This window comes from Notolepis coatsorum (genome assembly GCF_963971535.1).
Source record: "Notolepis coatsorum genome assembly, chromosome: 2".
In the NCBI taxonomy this organism is placed as follows: Eukaryota; Metazoa; Chordata; class Actinopteri; order Aulopiformes; family Paralepididae; genus Notolepis; species Notolepis coatsorum.
In genome coordinates, this window is record NC_140166.1 from 141,589,893 (window position 1) to 141,611,872 (window position 21,980).

Sequence of the window (21,980 nt, forward strand, 5' to 3'; positions counted from 1 at the left end):
TTGTCCGCCGGGGACGCAGATCTGCTGTTCTGGTACCCTGAGGGACTTGTGCTTTTTTCAGGGCCTGGTGAGGTCTTGATGCTGTGTCGTCGTTGACCTCTCTGGGCCCCTTTTTTTCCGGGGGGCTCCAGTCCCTTCTGGGTCTGGGACTTCCTTTGCGCTCCGCTGCTACGGCCTTGCCATGGGGTTGAGTTTGCTCTTGACCCCGTGATTTTGGGGGCGGTAACGAGGTTTGTTCCTTCCGTTCGTTCCCTGGTGGCATGCGGGTTGTGCGTGTGCGTAGTCGTGGGGTCAAGCCACGGTCTGCTCACCCTGTGCGTTGAGTTGCTCGAGTTCCTCTTCGCACGGTCGGATCCGTCTCCCTCCCGTCCTCCAATAGGGAGGGTATCCTCCATTAGGGAGGGTCGGGGGGCTCGGTCCTCCCCGGTCTGATGGTTTTGGGGGGCCTCAGCGGGGTATATTTGTCGAGCTTCAAGCTCCCGCTCAGCTCCCGTTGTGCAGAATGACGCTGAGCGGAAACTAGCATGATATAGAACGATGAATGTTCTATGAATGCTAGTGACGCTCAGCGTCTAGACGCCATTGCGGCCCTTGATCTTTCCTTGTGGTGAAATTTTTTGGGAAGGAGATGAGTGTGTGGCCCCACACCTGCTTATGTAGGTAGCAGATGCGGGTGTGGTCAGACGGATGTTGGTATGTAAAGGTACATTGTGAGGTTTTATTCAGTGCATATACACTGGAGCGAGATATGTGCAGAATGACGCTGAGCGTCACTAGCATTCATAGAACTACGGTTATATTCATAACCTATCGTTTTCGTCTCTTTTTTTCTGGGAAGCTAGATATGAGGCTAAAGGCTAGTCACGTTATATCAAACGCCATTTCTGTTGTATATATACGAATGAAATAAAACAAACTGCTTAGCATCCGGACTATTACAGAGCATCTATGGATGAAATGGGGGCGGCGGGAACGCCGATCAGTATTATTGATTAGCAATACAGTGTGCATTCAAGTAGCCACATTCAACTGATCGATCGCTTGCGTGTTACAACAATGTCCAATCCGGCTGTAATTTGGGTGAATAGTATCCTACCGTCAGCCCATGTGATCGCCGGCAGCATTTCGTCATTATTCATCGGAATCTGGTAGATCCCATTATTCCAGGCTGAAATCTGCGTTCGGTAACGTGATCAAAGATGGAGGATGTTCGGCTGGGATCCAGGCTCATATGAAATGCCCCTAGACAATAAATAAAAAAATTCCCATTCGGCGTCAATGATATTGCAGTGGAGCGATGGCGCCCCTAAGAGGATCTGGCCGTTATTGCATGTTTCGGAAATCAAATATGCGGGTAGATCCTGCAAGTCGATCGGGGACGTTAATACCGTTATTAATATGGAATAAAACAATAACAACTTGCCACGAGTTAACTTGTGGCTCTGGTCCTCAACGGGTGGAATCGAAACACGAGTTAACTCGTGGTTGGGCGGCAAAGTGTTAAAGGTTACGTTAAAGTGGTACATGGTCCAGTTATGCTGCTCTGATTACGTTGACAGGTTTCAAATGTGAAAGTATATAATCTTCATAAATATTTGCCATGTTTTCTATGCTAAATCTTTTTCCTCAAAGTAACTAGTAACTGATGGGGTTCAGATACATGTAATGGAGTAAAAAAGAAAAGTACAATATTTCCTTTGAAATGTAGTGGAGTAAAAGTATATAAAAGTATTCTTTCATTTATTTGCATTTATTTTAAATTTGTTGGACCTTATGGTGTTCTTGTTTTCTTCTTGACTTGTTTAAAGAAGACATGTACGGCCCATGGGGACATTAACGTGTGTTGTCGGGCCTTATAAATACATTTGATTTGATTTGATTTTGATTTATAAAGTTCCCTAAAATGAAAATACTCACGTAAAGTACAAGTAGCTCAAAATTGTACTTAAGTACACTAAATTTTATTTTATTTAATTTTATTAGGAAAACCACAGTATCATACACAACATTGAAGTATCATGACCTTGCACTCCAGAGGATTGCACTTAAAAGCATTACTTAAAACACATATTTCCAAAGTGGTCCTTGATGGAACACATAAAAACACAGTAAAACACAATAGAAAAACACAATACAAATAAAAACAAACACAATAAAAACACAATAAAAAAATACATAAAATATGTTTCGTACGCTGCACTACACTAAGAGATGATGGCATTTATTTAATTTTTTTTATCTCAAACCTACACTTCTTCCCAAAGAAGCGCCTTTACCTTGTTTTAAAAAAAACGCTTTAGTCTGGCTTTGCTTGATATGCAGAGGCAGGCTGTTCCATATGAAGATACCAGTAAATAAAAATAATGAATTTCTGGCCGTCTTACTCTTTACACCATGAGTAAAAAGTATTTTTTTTTTATTAAATTTTTTTTTTATTTATTTCGCACCATTTCAGGAAAACAGTCAAATAACACTGACCATGACAGACAGAAGTGTATAAAGGTGCTGAGTAGAGGCAATAGACCCAGATGGGCCTATACGGGGCCTCAACTCATTAAATCATTGGATTAAAAAAAACACAATAACAAAAGTAAAGTGAAATAAGTTCATAACTTTCATAATATTATTAAGATAATAATAAGATAATAATAATAATAATAATAACAATAATAATCAAAGTAATAATAATAATAATAACAAAAACAACAACATTAATAATTAGTCTAAACAAATTAACATGAAACTATAAAACAATGTGAAAAAAAACTACTTTCCACAGTACTTGAGTAAAAGTACTCAGTTACTTTCCACCACTGTTTGTTTCAGAAACACATCCTTGGTTGACACACCATGTCTTGTCTGTAACATCCTCTGCCTCAGACTTTAACACACGTTGCTGCCTGATCTCATCCCCCACATGTTCAGGGGTGACCCTGGGTGTGTGTGTGTGTGTGTGTGGGACGCCCCTCCCTCTCTCTCCCTTCCTCCCCCGCCCCCTCTCTCCTTCCCTCACTCCCTCCCTCACTCCCCCTCTCTCCTTCCCTCACTCCCCCTCTCTCCTCGGGGAACACCACTCCTCCTTCCTCGCTCCCTCTCTCTCCTGGAGAGACACCACAACAGTCCTGCAGGGCTGATCATTGAGGAGGACGCATTCTTCAGCCCACACACACTCGGGCACACACACACTCGGGCACACACACACTCGGGCACACATACACTCGCACACACTCTCTCTCTCTCTCTCTCTCTCTCTCTCTCTCTCTCTCTCTCTCTCTCTCTCTCTCTCTCTCTCTCTCTCTCTCTCTCTCTCTCTCTCTCTCTCTCTTCCTTCTCTTCTCAACTCTTCCATCTCCTTCCTCCTCCAACCAGAATCTACAGTACTCTGAGGTAAGGACGGCAAGGAACAACTCACCTCTCTCTCTCTGTCTCTGTATCTCTCTCTGTGTGTTTAATGTGTCAGAGTTGCAGTGTGTTTAATGTGTCAGAGTTGCAGTGTGTTTAATGTGTCAGAGTTGCAGTGTGTTTAATGTGTCAGAGTTGCAGTGTGTTTAATGTGTCAGAGTTGCAGTGTGTTTAATGTGTCAGAGTTGTAGTGTGTTTAATGTGTCAGAGTTGTAGTGTGTTTAATGTGTCAGAGTTGTAGTGTGTTTAATGTGTCAGAGTTGTAGTGTGTTTAATGTGTCAGAGTTGCAGTGTGTTTAATGTGTCAGAGTTGCAGTGTGTTTAATGTGTCAGAGTGAGTTTGTCTGTCATTTGATTAATTCGCACCAGCTGTATCGCAACAGACTGTATAACAGCAGACACTTGCAGGACACATTGATTGATTGATTGATTGATTGATTGATTGATTGATTGATTGATTGATTGATTGATTGATTGATTGATTGATTGATTGATTGACTTTATTAACAGATTGCAGAATGGGTACAACAATACAGTACGGCTCAATACACACAATTGTTAAGGGGATGCAGACCAGAGAAAGACTTTCGTCTTGTTTACATCAGGGTCTTCCATTTTCAATTCATCATGACACTTATGACATACACGACATACAGATAGACAGTACTGTTACATCCAGACATTTACATGACATACAATATATACAAATATACAGTACTGTTTAAGAGACAGAGATCATAAAAGAGGGGGAAGAAACTGTACATTGGAGGGGGTTGGGTGGGTGGGTGGTTTGGGGGTTTGGACATTTACCGGGGCCAGTTTCGAATGGGCAGTTAGATAGATTGTGTTGCTATTCGGTTAACTGTATTTGAACTGGCTGTCATTGGATACTTAACGATAAGATAAGATAAGATAAGTTCTTCCTTCATTTATTTATTTTATTTAACCTTTATTTACCCAGGGTAGGTTTGCTGAGCACAGATGCTCTTTTTCAGCTACGCCCTGCTTCACATTCACACAGTTCCATTCACACCTGGGAGCTGCCCAGTACAACCACAGTCTGACACTGTTGGCCACTAGGAGCTGCCCAGTACAACCACAGTCTGACACTGTTGGCCACTAGGAGCTGCCCAGTACAACCACAGTCTGACACTGTTGGCCACTAGGAGCTGCCCAGTACAACCACAGTCTGACACTGTTGGCCACTAGGAGCTGCCCAGTACAACCACAGTCTGACACTGTTGACAACTAGGAGCTGCCCAGTACAACCACAGTCTGACACTGTTGGCCACTGAGCAACTCCACTGGATCAGTTGGGGGTTTAGTGCCTTCATTGATCCCCTTGGGGCAATTTGGACTTTGAAATATTGACTTGAATCATTTGCTGAAGTCATTCTACAACGGAAACTGAAATAAGTATTTAGCTTGTTCTCGGGTTCATCTGCCCTGGCTATACTCTGCTAAGCTGCATGTATCAGATTTAGAGATTCATTCAAGAGATTCATCGTTTGCTGGAGGTGTTCTCGAAAGTGAGTGTTATCATCCTTATTCACACAGATATTGCTCTCCTGTCAGATACAGATCGACAAAGAGCCTACAAGCAGAGGCACCGTTAGAGAAACTTGAGGTGTGATTGTTGCTCCCAGCTACAGGCGTGTTTCACCAGGACACATACAGTAGAAGAAGAAATTAAATAATTTATTGTATTATTATTATTATTATTTTTTATGTTCTTCCATTTCATTGGTTGTTTTAATCATTTTAATTGTTTTTATTCATTTAACTTTTTATCTTTATCTCCTGTAGCACTTTGAGATTTTCATAAATATAAAGTGTGGTACAAATTGAATTTATTATTATTATTATTATTATTATTATTATTATTATTATTATTATTATTATTATTATTATTATTATTATTATTATTATTATTATTAAGAAGACAACTCTGAGATGGCTTGTTGTTGGAAAATATTGAATGAAGATTCTCAGGCCAGGACTTAATTGTAGAGAGAGAGAGAGAGAGAGAGAGAGAGAGAGAGAGAGAGAGAGAGAGAGAGAGAGAGAGAGAGAGAGAGAGAGAGAGAGAGAGAGAGAGAGAGAGAGATAGGGGGGAGGGAGAGGGAGAGACACAGAGAGAGAGACAGAGAGAGAGAGAGACACACACAGAGAGAGAGAGACAGAGAGAGACAGAGAGAACGAGAGAGAGAGAGACAGAGACACACACAGAGAGAGAGAGAGAGAGAGAGAGAGAGAGAGAGAGAGAGAGAGAGAGAGAGAGAGAGAGAGAGACACAGAGAGAGGCACTTATTTCAGTTTCGTCTTTTACTACTATGCACTCTGCTACTGAGGAATCTACCTTGCTTATTATTATTATTATTATTATTATTATTATTATTATTATTATTATTATTATTATTATTATTATTATTATTATTATTATTATTATTATTATTATTAACTACTACGCTAATGTCGTAGTCTCTACTACAATGCACTCAATACTGTGAGACAATGTTACTGACCCTCCAGCTGCCAGAGTTGTACCTTCCTTCCTTCCTGCTGACTTGTTGTACAGAACTTGTAAAGTCGCTTTGGATAAAAGCGTTCAGCTAAATGACTGAATGTAAATGAAAACAGGGGCCAAAAACTATTCTTGAGAAACACCAGATTGCTTCTGACTACACTATTCTGCCAATAAAGTCCTATAGGCTTGCTGTCAGAAAGTTGTTTGTTTACTACCCGGGGGAAATCCTGTGACAACTTGATCGTATGTGCTTTTCACATGCGTTCCAAAAACACCCAGACTGAGAGAACGGGTTTGAAAACCACTGCTTTGATAATAAAAGTTGGCATTTGACAGGTCTGGGCATGTACAGTACACCATGGTTACGTGCTGGTGTGAAGTGGAGCAGTGCGTGCACATTCACTACTCATCGAGGTCAAGGGTCAGGCTGGCTTGTTAAATTGAAGATCAATAGTCTCATTGTGCTTTTAGTGGATTCACGTTTTCCCTGTTTATTTGCTCCTAAACACTTTCCATCGATCCATCTCTTAAGAGCGCACACCATTAGACGTTCGTGAACTTGCGGCGTGCGTTACATACAGTGAGGTACAATTCAGCTATGGGTTTATTTATTTATATTATTGTCTGTGTGTTTAGACATGCACCAGATACTCATATCCTGTACAAACACAAATGATACGGCCATCACATTAAACAATGTTTTATTTTCCATTCCCACCTGGCAATACACTAGATATAGTTTAGGATTAATCTTAAAGGTTCTGTAAGTGGTATCTGTTTGTTTAATATAAATGGTCTACATATTAAAATAATAGCTCTACATTCCGACAGCCGTCACTGATACAGAGAGTGTCAGTAACATGGGTCTTTCAGTACCACTTACAGCACCTTTAAAGGATAAAGCTGTCTTTATATAGTAGAGCAAGGCCCTGATGATATTCTTATTATACCCATGCTTATTCTAGCATTATGCTAAGTGTTATTATTGTAGTTACTAATAGCTTAAATATTATAATGTTACCTGCTATCTGGAACTTGTCCAGTATTGTGTGTATTTCCATGCCCACTAGTATGTTTTGAACAATCTCTGTCTCTGCTGTGGAGGCTCTCTGGTCTCTGAGCCTCCTGGGACTCTGCAGGTCAGCCATGCTGGCTCTGGTGTTACGGGTATGCAGGGATCACTGGACAGTGGACACAGAACCAGCGTTAAGACACGGTGTTGTAGATGAGGATGGCAATGGCTGTTGATCTGTGAAGCAGCCTCGTCGTCTGGCTCCAGCACAAGCGGATGAGCTAGAATGGTATTCGATGGCACTAAGACACCTAAGTGTTTAAGGATAACGGATAATTGTCCTTCGATCCGGCACTCCCAAGTGCAGTGTGGTCCGTGGGTCATGGGCGTCTGTGATGTGTCAGTTGAGTGGTCTATTAGAGGTAACAACATCCCCTCCAAATTCCTCAGAGACGCAGCAGCCGCCATCACCCCAGTCATCACACACATAATAAACCTCTCTATAAAACAGGGACACGTCCCCAAGGACTTCAAAATTGCGAGAGTGACCCCTCTGCACAAAAAGGGCAGCAAATTAGACCCAGGCAACTACCGCCCTGTTTCTATTCTTACCTCCATCTCGAAAGTCATGGAGAAAATAGTCTTCGAACAGGTCGAAAAGTACCTGGCGGAAAAAAATCGAATCTACGAATTCCAATCTGGCTTCAGAACGTCCCACTCCACTGACGCATGCCTCCTCTATTTGAACGACCACCTCAAACAAGAGGTGGACGCGGGCAAATACTGCGGCATGGTCATGCTGGACCTACAAAAGGCCTTCGACACTGTCAATCACTCCATTCTGATTGACAAGCTAAAAGCAATTGGTTTTGATAGCTTATCAGTGAGCTGGATGCAATCCTACCTGGAGGGGAGAGAACAGATGGTAGAGGTAAACGGTACTCTACCCCCCCCCCCTCACAGTGAGCTGTGGTGTTCCACAAGGAAGCATACTAGGACCGCTACTCTTCCTAATTTATGCAAATGACATGTCATCAGCCTGTGACTGCAACTTGTTCCTGTTTGCGGACGACTCAGCCCTGCTGGTCTCTGACAAGAACAAGTTTCAGGTTGAAAAAACCCTCAGCTCGGAACTAGGCAAAATCTGCATATGGCTCGCTGATAACAAACTATCATTACACATGGGCAAAACAGAGTCCATTCTCTTCGGCTCAAATAACAAACTCAGCAAGACCGACGGCATCTCAGTTGCAGTGGGTGACAATATTGTCACAAGGAAAGATGAAATTACCTACCTGGGTTCCATCCTAGAGGCAAATCTTTCCTGTGACAAAATGGCATCCAATGTAATAAAAAAAGTCAACCAACGAACTAGATTCTTGTACCGGATCTCCTCTCTGGTAAACAAGAATACCCTGAAGACTCTGGCAGGAGCACTCATTCAAGGGTACTACGACTATGCGTGCACCTCATGGTACCAAAGCACCTCAAAGGCGCTTAAAACAAAATTACAAACATCACAAAACAAACTGGTCAGACTACTACTTGACCTTACCCCCAGAACCCACCTCACCCCTGCCCACTTTGACAACCTAGGATGGCTTAGAGTAGACGATAGAGTACAGCAACTTGCAATGGGCCTGGTCTACAAGATACACTATACAACTAAGGTACCCATGTGCATGTCAAAATACTTCCCAAAGGTCAGTGAATACCACAACCACTACACCAAATCATGTTAAACCCAGATTCGGCTCAAACAAGGGACTAAATACGTTTCGCAATTATGCCACATCAATGTGGAACGCCCTACCTAAAGCTGTAAAGGAATGTGAATCCCTACCCACATTCAAAACCGCTCTTAAAGAGCACCTACGGGAGGCTGCAATTCGAAACTGGCCACCGTAAATGCCCAAAACCCCCACCACCTCCTAATAGACAGTCTCCTCCCCACCGCATGTATATATTCCCTCCCCGCCATATGTATATCTCTCTCCCACCCACCCACCCCCTCCTAATGTACAGTCCCCTCCCCATCATATGTATATACTCTGTCAGGATCTAGGGGTAACAGTACTGTATATTTGAATACCGTTTATGTCACAAATGTATCAGTACTAAATACCTATATGTCCCTATGCCATATCATGTATGTTGTGTATGTCATAAATGTCTATATGAATTGAAAATGGGGGACCCTGATGGAAACAAGACAAACGTCTTTCTCAGGTCTGCATCCCCTTAACAATTGTGTGTATTGAGCCGTACTGTATTGTACCCATTCTGCAATCTGTTAAATAAAGTTTTCATTCATTCATTCATTCAAGGATGTGCATGACTGACCAAAATCATTTTCAAATAGTCTACTGTTCTTAAGACCGAATCTTCGAAAATTAATAAATAAATTAATAAATAAACACAAAGTTGTTATTTTCTGTTTCAGTTTAAATTCAGTTAAAATGTTCAGTTTCAGTTAAATTCAGTCATTCTTATTAATGGAATGGATCATTAAAATCAAAGGGTATTGCACATAAATAGGCACTTCAGATAATCCTTCAGAACGTTGATCGGCTCAGCTGACCGACAATAAATCAAAATGACAGCATTCACCATCATAGCCTATTATAACAGCATTGCATTGGCCTATCAACCGGTTTTAATAAACAAACAGAAACAGTAGCATGTAGGGGTGTAACGGTACGTGTATTCGTCCCGCGAATTTACGGTACGGCCGTCACGGTGCGGTACGCTCAGCCATACGGAGAATACGGTCCACAGCGCAAACGCTGCGCGTCGCCAACACACACACACGCCGCGCATCGCCAACACACACACACGCTGCGCGTCGCCAACACACACACACGCCGCGCATCGCCAACACACACACACGCCGCGCGTCGCCAACACTCACACACGCCGCGCATCGCCAACACACACACACGCCGCGCATCGCCAACACACACACACGCCACGCATTGCCAACACACACACACGCCGCGCATCACCAACACACACACACACGGCACGCGTCGCCAACACACACACACAGGCCGCGCGTCGCCAACACACACAGGCCGCGCGTCGCCAACACACACACACAGGCCGCGCGTCGCCAACACACACACACGCCACGCGTCGCCAACACACACACACAGGCCGCGCGTCGCCAACACACACACACGCCACGCGTCGCCAACACACACACACACGCCGCGCATCACCAACACACACACACGGCGCGCATCGCCAACACACACACACACACGGGGCGCATCACCAACACACACACACGCCGCGCATCGCCAACACACACACGCCGCGCATCGCCAACACACACACACGGCGCGCATCGCCAACACACACACACGCAACGCGTCGCCAACACACACACACGCCACACGTCGCCAACACACAGACACGCCGTGCGTCGCCAACAAACAACAACAACATTCTCCCCCGCCGGACTCACGCTGATCAAATAAAAAAAAAAAACATACTTTTCTGGACTGATCATCTGAGCTCCTCTCCACTCCAGTTGAACTGCTATTGTGTTTAAATCCAAATAATCCTTTGCCATTTTGTCATCAGTTCTCTAGTATTCAGTCTCGTTCAGTTAAATCCTCTCTAGAAGTGAAAGTGAAACTTACCAAGCCTATAAGTTGTTAAAGGGGCAGTAGGCAATTAATTTACTCTGGATGCCTGAACACAGAATGACACCAGGGCCCTGTTTCTTGTACCTGGTTCAACTAAGTCGATCAAGATGTCATTATCCAGATTCAGTTAACCCGATGTTTGAAGCCGGGATTTTCCTGTTCCTCGAAGGTGGATTCAGTCTCGTTAACTCGATTCAGACTTGAGACCCAGGCTAAGTGCGCGCGGCCGCTTCAGGTGAAAAGCCAGCACGTATCGATGGCAGAGATCCTGATTCTCTAACGGCATTGATTGATTAATTGATTTAAAACTTTATTGACAGATTGCAATACGGCTCAATCGCCTCGCCGACAAGTTAAATGCGTTATCTATAGGCTAATTTTAAGTCCCTCATTACCTCAATCAATCAGATTATATTTCTTTAAACTTGCCTGCTGGATTGAATAATCAAATGAGATCTTGCTAGCGAAAATAATTAGTTAAACTGTTATACAGAATTACGATACGGCTCTCTTACCCATTGATTGATGTATAGTCGATATTTTACTTATCTCCACTGTTGTCTAACGGATTGTTCTTTTGACTTTCACGCAGACGACCGGGGTTCGAAACCCTAGTCTTTTCCTTCTTTTTGCAATATAGGAATAATTCAATTTGGTGCACGTTGAGAGCTATATAAAGAATGACATCCTCAATGCATGTAGATTTATAATATTTTAACTTAAAACCAGGCTACTTTGGCGTATAATCATTAATATTATATTCAAAAAAATTATATTGGAAACACGGAGTTTTGAACACCGGTCGCTGGGTTGGCAGGCTTGAGCACTACCGCTGCGCCACTGTGCCAGATGGGATAAATTCATTGTTTATACTAGGGCTGTCAGTTTATCGCGTTAATTAGATTAATTAATTACACAGCAAATTATCGCTTTATGAAAATTAACTCAAAATTAATTACATTTTTTTTTTTTTTTTATACTATTTTTTTTATCTCATTCATTCCATACGAATGTAGAATACACATTTACAGATTTCTTTTTTAATATAGTCCATTTGCATGTTCTTGGTATCTGATTCTAGGGACATCTATGAATCTCAGGGAATGTATTCCCAGTGTCAGAAATACTGTGGGCTAGATCCACAAAGAATGGATTGCACGGTGCAAGTTGCACCCTTACTTACAATTCATTATGAATTGAAAATGGGGGACCCTGATGTAAACAAGACGAAAGTCTTTCTCTGGTCTGCATGCATCCCCTTAACAATTGTGTGTATTGATTGAATTGATTGAAAACTTTATTAACAGATTGCAGAATGGGTACAATACAGTACAGCTCAATACACACAATTGTTAAGGGGATGCAGACCAGAGAAAGACTTTCGTCTTGTATTGAGTCGTACTGTATTGTACCCATTCTGCAATATGTTAATAACATTTTTATTCAATCAATCAATCTGTGCGGTGATTGATTGGACATTTTATTTTGAGTAAATTGTAATGAACCAAATGAGAATATCAATAAATTTTTTTGTATCTTTGACTGTGAATAACACCATGCTCAAATTGACCAGACCTGAAAAATCTAAGCAAATTAATAGATGGAAGATGATTAAACAGAAGGTTTTGTAGATACAGTACTGAATTCTGCCATCCGGACACATGCAATTTGAAATATGATTATAGAATATAGAATATCAAGCATAAAATGGTTATGCTATTAAAATGCGATTAATTAGATTAATTAATTACAAATCTTGTAATTAATTAGATTAATTTTTTTAATCGCCTGACAGCACTAGTTTATACATTAATGAACGAGAGACCCGTGTTTAGAATATTCTTTATTTTGAATGAAGTTTTATTTCTTTATCCTCATTCATTAATGTGACGTCAACGGCTCATTCAATTTCTCAAATCCGTCAAACAGCGCATCTCATCAGACATCTTAATCCCAGTTACAATTAAAATAACCACGTCATAATGTGTACATCGCACCGAGCGAGCGCCACGGTATATATAACGTGCATTATTTAGGACAAAGTGAATTTAGTATCAGCATTTTGGGTCTATTTTACATTTCAAAAGCCCCCTCTGGAAGAATGGAGCACAAAAACGTAATTCAGAATGGTATAATGCAGATCGTAGACTGTGGGAATAATTTCAGGAAACGGGCTGTCACTTTTTTGCGGGGGCGTGGCGATGGTTCAGGCTAACTTGAACTTAAACTCTGCTTTCGACCAGGCTCAAACTTTTGGATCTGTTGTCATGGTGATTTGGAAAATCCAGGTACGGGGAATCGGAAAGTCCGGCTTAAGTCAGAATTACCCGAAAGTTATCCGGCTAACTCAGTTATCCAGGTACGAGGAACGGGGCCCAGTAGCACTGACTACCACGGCAACAGTAGCACTGACTACCACGGCAAGCCTATAGACAATTATTATATTTAATAATAATAATAATAATAATAATAATAATAATAATAATAATAATAATAATAATAATAATAATAATAATAATAATAATAATAATAATAATAATAATAATAATAATAATAATAATAATAATAATAATAATAATAATAATAATAATAATAATAATAATAATAATAATAATAATAATAATAAGAATCATCATCATCATCATCATCATCATCATCATCATCATCATCATCATCATCATCATCATCATCATCATCATCATCATCATCATCATCATCATCATCATCATCATCATCATAATAATAATAATAATAATAATAATAATAATAATAATAATAATAATAATAATAATAATAATAATAATAATAATAATAATAATAATAATAATAATAATAATAATAATAATAATAATAATAATAATAATAATAATAATAATAATAATAATAATAATAATAATAATAATAATAATAATAATAATAATAATTATTATTATTATTATTATAATTATAATTATAATTATAATTCATAAATATAATATATAAATTAAATTAAAAATATATATATATATATTTAATAAATAAACATATATTAATAATAATAATTATAAATATTTTGTTTCTGTTGTACCGAACTCGTACCGAACCGTGATCTCAATACCGAGGTACGTACCGAACCGTGGCTTCTGTGTACTGTTACACCCCTAGTAGCATGTGCATCTTTTAGATCAATTAGGCTATGAAAATTAGGCTGCCTCTAAATATAAAAATGTATTAAATAAGAATGGTTTGCTTCACTTAAAATAATAATTATATATATTTGAAAATCGAATGGGGAGACTGGCACGACTCACATATTTTTTGCTCATAATGTGATTCAGATCTGATTCTTGCACAAGAGTGTGAACAGGACAATCTTTTCAATTCTGATTTGGGCCACTTTAAAAAATACGTGGTTCCTAAATCAGATACAGGTCTGATTTCTTGCAATGCGATCTCAGTCTTGCGACAGTCATGCGACTTTCATGTGACTTTTACAGTACGTCACTCTAGATTTACAATTGTCACAATTCTTTACGTCCATCTTCTTTATTGTTCAAATTTTTTTTACAAATAAGAGTGTGAGAACTAGAGTCGCATGAAAGTCGTAAGACTGTTCAGACTGAGGTCACATGACTGTTCAGACTGAGGTCACATGACTGTTCAGACTGAGGTCACATGACTGTTCAGACTGAGGTCACATGACTGTTCACTCAGCATTGAAAAGATCAGATTCCATGTGATTTGTGGAAGGTTCCGTCTGTAGTGTGGTCGTGAAAGGGTTAACCTTCTGTAGTGTGGTAGTGAAAGGGTTAACCGTCTGTCGTGTGGTAGTGAAAGGGTTAACCATCTGTAGTGTGGTCGTGAAAGGGTTAACCTTCTGTAGTGTGGTAGTGAAAGGGTTAACCGTCTGTAGTGTGGTCGTGAAAGGGTTAACCTTCTGTAGTGTGGTCATGAAAGGGTTAACCGTTTGTAGTCTGGTCGTGAAAAGGTTAACCGTCTGTAGTGAGGTAGTGAAAGGGTTAACCTTCTGTAGTGTGGTTGTGAAAGGTTAACCTTATGTAGTGTGGTTGTGAAAGGGTTAAATAATCAGATCTGCGTCGCATAATGAGCAAAGAAATCAGATTTTGCCTGAGGTGAGAACAACATGGGCATGAGGGGTCATTTAGCAGGTCAGACCACCAGACCGAGGGGTCATTTAGCAGGTCAGACCACCAGACCGAGGGGTCATTTAGCAGGTCAGACCACCAGACCGAGGGGTCATTTAGCAGGTCAGACCACCAGACCGAGGGGTCATTTAGCAGGTCAGACCACCAGCCCAGACTGAGGGGTCATTTAGCAGGTCAGACCACCAGACCGAGGGGTCATTTAGCAGGTCAGACCACCAGCCCAGACTGAGGGGTCATTTAGCAGGTCAGACCACCAGCCCAGACTGAGGGGTCATTTAGCAGGTCAGACCACCAGCCCAGACTGAGGGGTCATTTAGCAGGTCAGACCACCAGCCCAGACTGAGGGGGTCATTTAGCAGGTCAGACCACCAGCCCAGACTGAGGGGTCATTTAGCAGGTCAGACCACCAGCCCAGACTGAGGGGTCATTTAGCAGGTCAGACCACCAGCCCAGACTGAGGGGTCATTTAGCAGGTCAGACCACCAGCCCAGACTGAGGGGTCATTTAGCAGGTCAGACCACCAGCCCAGACTGAGGGGTCATTTAGCAGGTCAGACCACCAGCCCAGACTGAGGGGGTCATTTAGCAGGTCAGACCACCAGCCCAGACTGAGGGGTCATTTAGCAGGTCAGACCACCAGCCCGGACCGAGGGGTCATTTAGTGCTACTGCGGACGGAAGACACAGGTCCGTGTCGAGAGAGGGAGCAGGAACTCCTTGGTAAGCTCCAGGGGGTCCAGACAGGGGCACGCTGGCACCGAGGTCCTGGGCACAAGAGAGGAAAGTTAGAACAGGGAATAATCACACGGGGATGTCTAGCAGGTCTTCGGACTGAGGCGTCGTACCTAGGTAATGATACTAACACCACGACGACTTCTGGTCAGCGTCGTCCGGTAGAAGTAGGGTCTTCATCAACAGGGGATGGGATACAGCTGTGAGGAGTGAGGTGCCTGACAGTGTGCGAATCAGGGGATGAGGTGCAGCTGAGTTGAGTGACAGGGGGTGAAGGGGTGCTGACCATATATGGGCGTGAGGCTTCCGTGGTGGATGGAAGGGAGGATGAAGAGGAGTGAGGAGGGCGTGTGGTGAATGTGAGGGGGAATCAGGAGGAGTGAAGAACGCTCTTGCTGTGATTATGACAGTCTGCAACTGTGTTCTCCTCACCTTCATCGCCACCCCCGTTCATAACAAGTAGTGGCTGTTTTTGGCTGGTCACATAATATGACAACACTCAGGGCCACCTGGGAGAAATGCGAGGCCCTGTGAGAGATTTAAACGCGAGCCCCCCCCCCCCCCCCCCCCCCCAAAAAGGTAAAAAAACAAAATATATATATATATATATATATATATATATTTTTTTTTTTTTTTCATACAGTCAACATATTCTTAAATAATAGCGCTGCCCGAGGCGGGGCATGATACAGTCAACATATAGCAAGAGAGAGAGCGAGAGAGAGCTCCCGTTCTACAGTCAATATACAGTGTACAGAGAGAGAGAGAGAGAGAGACACATTGGAAAGAAATTGAAATGCTATTTGGCCCTAAACAGAGAGTACACAGTGGCAGAATACCTGAGCACTGTGACTGAAGATCCTTGATTATGTACAGACTCAGCGAGCACAGCCTAGCCATCGAGAAAGGCCGCCATAGGCAGACTGTGTGTGTTAGAAAGAGAGAGAGAGAGAGAGCATGTGTGTTAGAGAGAGAGCATGTATGAGAGAGAGAGAGAGAGAGAGAGAGAGAGAGCATGTGTGTTTGTCATGTGTGTTAGAGAGAGAGCATGTATTTTATTTTGCGAGGCCCCCCTTCCCGCGAGGCCCTGTGCGACCGCACTGCTCGCACACCCCCTGAGGCGGCCCTGACAACACTCAATTACTCTGAGATACAGACTATATAGTATGGCATGGGAATAATTGCAATGCATTTTAATGCTGTGGAACAAAGAAATAGTACCACTTTTCCAAACCTGGTTGACAGAACTCATTAATATGCTACACATGGAGAGAATACGCTATGAGAACGCAGGGCAGCCCAGCACATTTGGCAACCTTTTCTTGATTATCTATCTTAAAACTAACAAAGGACTGGGCGATCTGATAGATACAATACGTACTGTAGACATCTAAAACAATGTGAACTTATAGAGCACTGTTTTTTTTTTTTTTTTTGCTGTGTGTTTGTTGTGTGGTGTTTTTAATGGCCTGATGGTATTTCGTACAAAGACTATAACTGGACTATGTGGACTGAATGGCAACTGTTAAGCTGTCCCTTACACAAAGCCATGTAAAAAGACTATTATAGATATATTTCCCAATCTCTGATTTGATATGTCTATGTCTAACACTGGTAAGAGACACGAAGGAGTCTTGTTTTTTTTTATTTTTAATTTTTTGGGAGGGGGGAGGATATATTAAAATTTTTGTCGTCATGATGTCTTGATTTAGTCTGTTCTGTCTGCTTTGTTTGTATCTGTGTTAAAACATTGAGTAAAAATAATATCAAGAAGACCACCAGACCTGCTGAGAGGTAATTTAGCAGGTCAGACCACCAGACCAACGGCCAGTCCAGGCCTGCTGACAGGTCTGCCAACTCACCTTCACTATCGTGCCGTCACAACTACCTGTAGAAACACTGGCCTGACTGGGGGGGAGGACAGTTAATGTTCTGGACATGCAGGCTACTTAGAAGGCCAGACTCTCAGTGCTTTGTCCAGACCTGCCCATTACTCCAAGATGCAGCAATGCATAAAGTCAAGTCAAGTCAAGCTAATTCAAGTGTCATAGCAGAATGGGGTGGGGGGGGGGGGGGTACAGGTAGGATAGGTACATAGATCATAGAATAATAGAAGATAGAACAAAGTGCAAGTAGTAATGCCAATAGTGATAACAGTAGTAGTAGTGAACAGTAGTGAGTGGCAGTCAGACAGTAGTAATAAGATGGTATACATGGTGCAAACTGTAGTAACACACTGTACCTGAGTCTGTGCAGTGTTTATTAAGAGTCAGATAGTCCTTTAATGTGAGGATTGGCCCATTCCCGCCACACGCTTCAAGGTACTGTGAGGAGGATTGGCTCATTGCCACCACACGCTTCTAGGTCAAGTACCAATTGCCGTCACGCACCTGTCGGTTGTTTGTAATCAGCGCTCAGAGCCCTTCATATACTCGGGTCTTTCTGTCAATCGTTGTCGGGTCGTTTTGGATTACCATTGCTACTGCCTGTTCCCCCCGTTGTTGTGCCTCGTCTGTTTTTCTTCAGGACGTCCATGGAAGTCGCCGCTGTTGTGTATCTCTATCATCCGTTGGAGCTGTGCCTCGTTGCCCGCTTTGCACATTTGCACTTTGGTGAGTTTTTGGAACGAACCTTTTGGATTCTCTGTTTTCTGTGTGTTTGGATAACACTGAAGATTTGCCGTTTTTGTTTTGTACTGGACTCAGCTAAACTTGTGTGTTGGTAACACTGAAGATTAAGTCACGTGGGATTGTACCGGGCTCAGCTAAACGTGTGTGTTGGTAACACTGAAGATTAAGTCACGTGTGTTTATACTGGACTCAGCTAAGGAGGACTGGACTGCCTCTGTGTTCCGTTGGCTTGTTTATTGACCACTCTCTCTCTCTCTCTGTTCCTCCCCGAGTTGGATCCTGGAGTAGCTGCAGAGCCGCAGAGGCAGTGGCGCTTCGCCGCTTCTCCATCTCAATACCGGGACGATCTGCAGAGCCGCAGACAACTCTGCCAAGAACATTCTCCCCTTTGTTTGTTCTTATTGTTATTTCGCTCATTCCTGTTTCAGAAATAAATACGCCCTAGTCTTTGGCTAACTCTGAACTACCTGTCTGTGCCGTGCTGTTGGGGTCGGTTTCAAACCCTAACATTACGACCCGACCATGACGACCCCAGCCGACACAGACAGGGTCAAGGCAGCGTTGGCGGTCCAGATCGAATTGACCAACGACCACAGCCTACAGTTAGGTGCGGCTGCGGCTGCTGTGCAGGACCTCCAGGCTCAGGTCCAGCCTATTCAGGAGTCCCTTAGCTCTCTGGCTACCCTGCAGACAGCCCAGGGTAATCAGCAGGCTGATATTCTGCACCAACTACAGATGTTGAGTGAAGCATTTAACGCCCTGCTTGTAACCCCACCTACTCCAGGAGTCTCGGCCAGAGCACCACCCGCAGCCGTGGCGGACCCTGCGCCTCCCGACCTCGCACCTCAGGAGCCCCGTCTCTCCGAACCACGTTGGTTTGACGGTAACTTCGAGGATTGTGCCACATTCATCATGCAATGTGAGTTGGTTTTCCTTCATCAACCCAGCCGATTTACTTCAGAGGGAGCCCGAGTGGCTTACATGACTAACCTGCTCTCAGGCCGAGCAGCACAGTGGGTTACTGCCTCCTGGTCAATGAGGGCTGATTTTTGTTTTTCCTACCCAGACTTCGTGGCAGAGCTCCGCAGGGTTTTCCACCACCCAGCTCGTGGCCAGGACCCAGGAGCTCGGTTGGGCACCTTCCGGCAGGGCAGTGGCAGTGTCACCGACTACGCGCTGGAGTTCAGACTGGCCGCAACGGAGATCGGTTGGAACGATCAATCGCTTCGTCTCACCTTCCTGAGGGGGCTCAACGACGCAGTAAGGGACCAGCTCGCGACCCGTGAGGAGCCCGATTCCCTCGGGGGCCTATTCGACCTCGCAATTCGCATCGACGGACGCCTCCGGGAGAGAAGGCGTGAGAGGGCCCGACTGGGACCCCCAGACGTTCCCCAGACCCCCCGCACTCGTGACGGTACTGCGGTCCGTCCTGCTCCCTCCGCAACTGGTGGCCCCTTCCCCTCCCGTTCGGTGCCCGAGGAGGAACCCATGCAGCTGGGACGCACACACCTTAGCCAGGCTGAACGGGAGGCCAGGTTCAGGTCCGGCCTTTGCCTCTACTGCGGCCGGGATGGACACCGTATCTCCAATTGCCCCACCCGGCCAAAAGACCAGGCTCGCCGGGACCCCGGGAGATCCTGGTGAGCCGTTTTTCTTGTTCCCACACCCGTGCACCACCTAACCGTCTCACGAGCGTCACCCTAGCCTGGGCGGACCAACGGGCGACGGTGGAGGCACTCATTGACTCGGGTGCTGATGAGAGTTTCCTGGAGCCGGTTCCTCCCCTGGGTCGAGTACGCCATCAACTCCCTGGTCAGTTCCGCCACCGGCCTCTCGCCTTTTGAGGTATCCCTGGGCTACCAACCCCCTCTTTTCCCGGCACAGGAGTCGGAGGTGGCAGTTCCCTCCGTGCAGGACCATCTCGACCGGTGCCGACAGGTCTGGGAGATCACCAGGACTGCACTGCTCCGGTCATCGGAGCGCGCCAGTCGTGGGGCTGACCGGCGCCGGATCCCTGCGCCGACGTACCACCCTGGGCAGAGGGTGTGGCTGTCCGCCAAGGACCTTCCGCTTCGATCCTCGGCCAAGAAGCTTAACCCCCGGTTCGTCTGTCCTTTTGAGTTTCTGAAGGTGCTCAGTCCCGCGGCGGTGAGTCTTAAGCTTCCTGCGTCCATGCGCATTCACCCCGTTTTCCATGTGTCCCGGGTTAAGCCTGTCTCCCTCAGTCCCCTGATGCCTCCTGCTCCGGACCCGCCTCCTCCCGAGATGGTGGACGGACACCCCCAGTGGCAGGTCCGTCGGCTTATGGACGTCCGACAGCGGGGACGGGGGTTCCAGTACCTGGTGGACTGGGAGGGATACGGCCCGGAGGAACGGAGCTGGGTCTCCCGCCAGCTCATCATGGACCCCGACCTGATCACCGACTTCCATCGTTCCCATCCGGACAGGCCGGGTGGCTCCCGTGGAGGGGGGGGTACTGTGAGGATTGGCCCATTCCCGCCACACGCTTCAAGGTACTGTGAGGAGGATTGGCTCATTGCCACCACACGCTTCTAGGTCAAGTACCAATTGCCGTCACGCACCTGTCGGTTGTTTGTAATCAGCGCCCAGAGCCCTTCATATACTCAGGTCTTTCTGTCAATCGTTGTCGGGTCGTTTTGGATTACCACTGCTACTGCCTGTTTCCCCCGTTGTTGTGCCTCGTCTGTTTTTCTTCAGGACGTCCATGGAAGTCGCCGCTGTTGTGTATCTCTATCATCCGTTGGAGCTGTGCCTCGTTGCCCGCTTTGCGCATTTGCGCTTTGGTGAGTTTTTGGAACGAACCTTTTGGATTCTCTGTTTTCTGTGTGTTTGGATAACACTGAAGATTTGCCGTTTTTGTTTTGTACTGGACTCAGCTAAACTTGTGTGTTGGTAACACTGAAGATTAAGTCACCTGGGATTGTACCGGGCTCAGCTAAACTTGTGTGTTGGTAACACTGAAGATTAAGTCACGTGTGTTTATACTGGACTCAGCTAAGGAGGACTGGACTGCCTCTGTGTTCCGTTGGCTTGTTTATTGACCACTCTCTCTCTCTCTCCGTTCCTCCCCGAGTTGGATCCTGGAGTAGCTGCAGAGCCGCAGAGGCAGTGGCGCTTCGCCGCTTCTCCATCTCAATACCGGGACGATCTGCAGAGCCGCAGACAACTCTGCCAAGAACATTCTCCCCTTTGTTTGTTCTTATTGTTATTTTGCTCATTCCTGTTTCAGAAATAAATACGCCCTAGTCTTTGGCTAACTCTGAACTACCTGTCTGTGCCGTGCTGTTGGGGTCGGTTTCAAACCCTAACATTTAAGTGTTTATTATTAAGAGTCAGATAGTCCTAACAGTGTTCATCATTAAGCGTCAGATAGTCCTAACAGTGTTTATTATTAAGAGTCAGATAGTCCTAACAGTGTTTATTATTAAGAGTCAGAGTCCTAACAGTGTTTAGAGTCAGATAGTAATAACAGTGTTTATTATTAAGAGTCAGATAGTCCTAACAGTGTTTATTATTAAGAGTCAGAGTCCTAACAGTGTTTAGAGTCAGATAGTAATAACAGTGTTTATTATTAAGAGTCAGACAGTCCTAACAGTGTTTATTATTAAGAGTCAGATAGTCCTACCTCAGACGGTCCTAACAGTGTTTATTATTAAGAGTCAGATAGTCCTAACAGTGTTTATTATTAAGAGTCAGACAGTCCTAACAGTGTTTATTATTAAGAGTCAGACAGTCCTAACAGTGTTTATTATTAAGAGTCAGATAGCCCTAACAGTGTTTATTATTAAGAGTCAGACAGTCCTAACAGTGTTTATTATTAAGAGTCAGACAGTCCTAACAGTGTTTATTATTAAGAGTCA

General features: G+C 44.0%; 1 protein-coding gene across 1 annotated transcript in view; it reads left to right on the forward strand.

Moving 5' to 3' along the window:
* Window positions 1-3,125: 3,125 nt before the first annotated feature.
* The window catches only part of entpd3 (ectonucleoside triphosphate diphosphohydrolase 3), a 112,789-nt gene continuing 93,934 nt past the window's right edge, over window positions 3,126-21,980 (forward strand). Inside the window, exon 1 of the mRNA XM_084338200.1 lies at window positions 3,126-3,387. The gene's annotated coding sequence lies outside the window, so the exon portion shown is untranslated. The remainder of the gene's footprint in view (window positions 3,388-21,980) is intronic.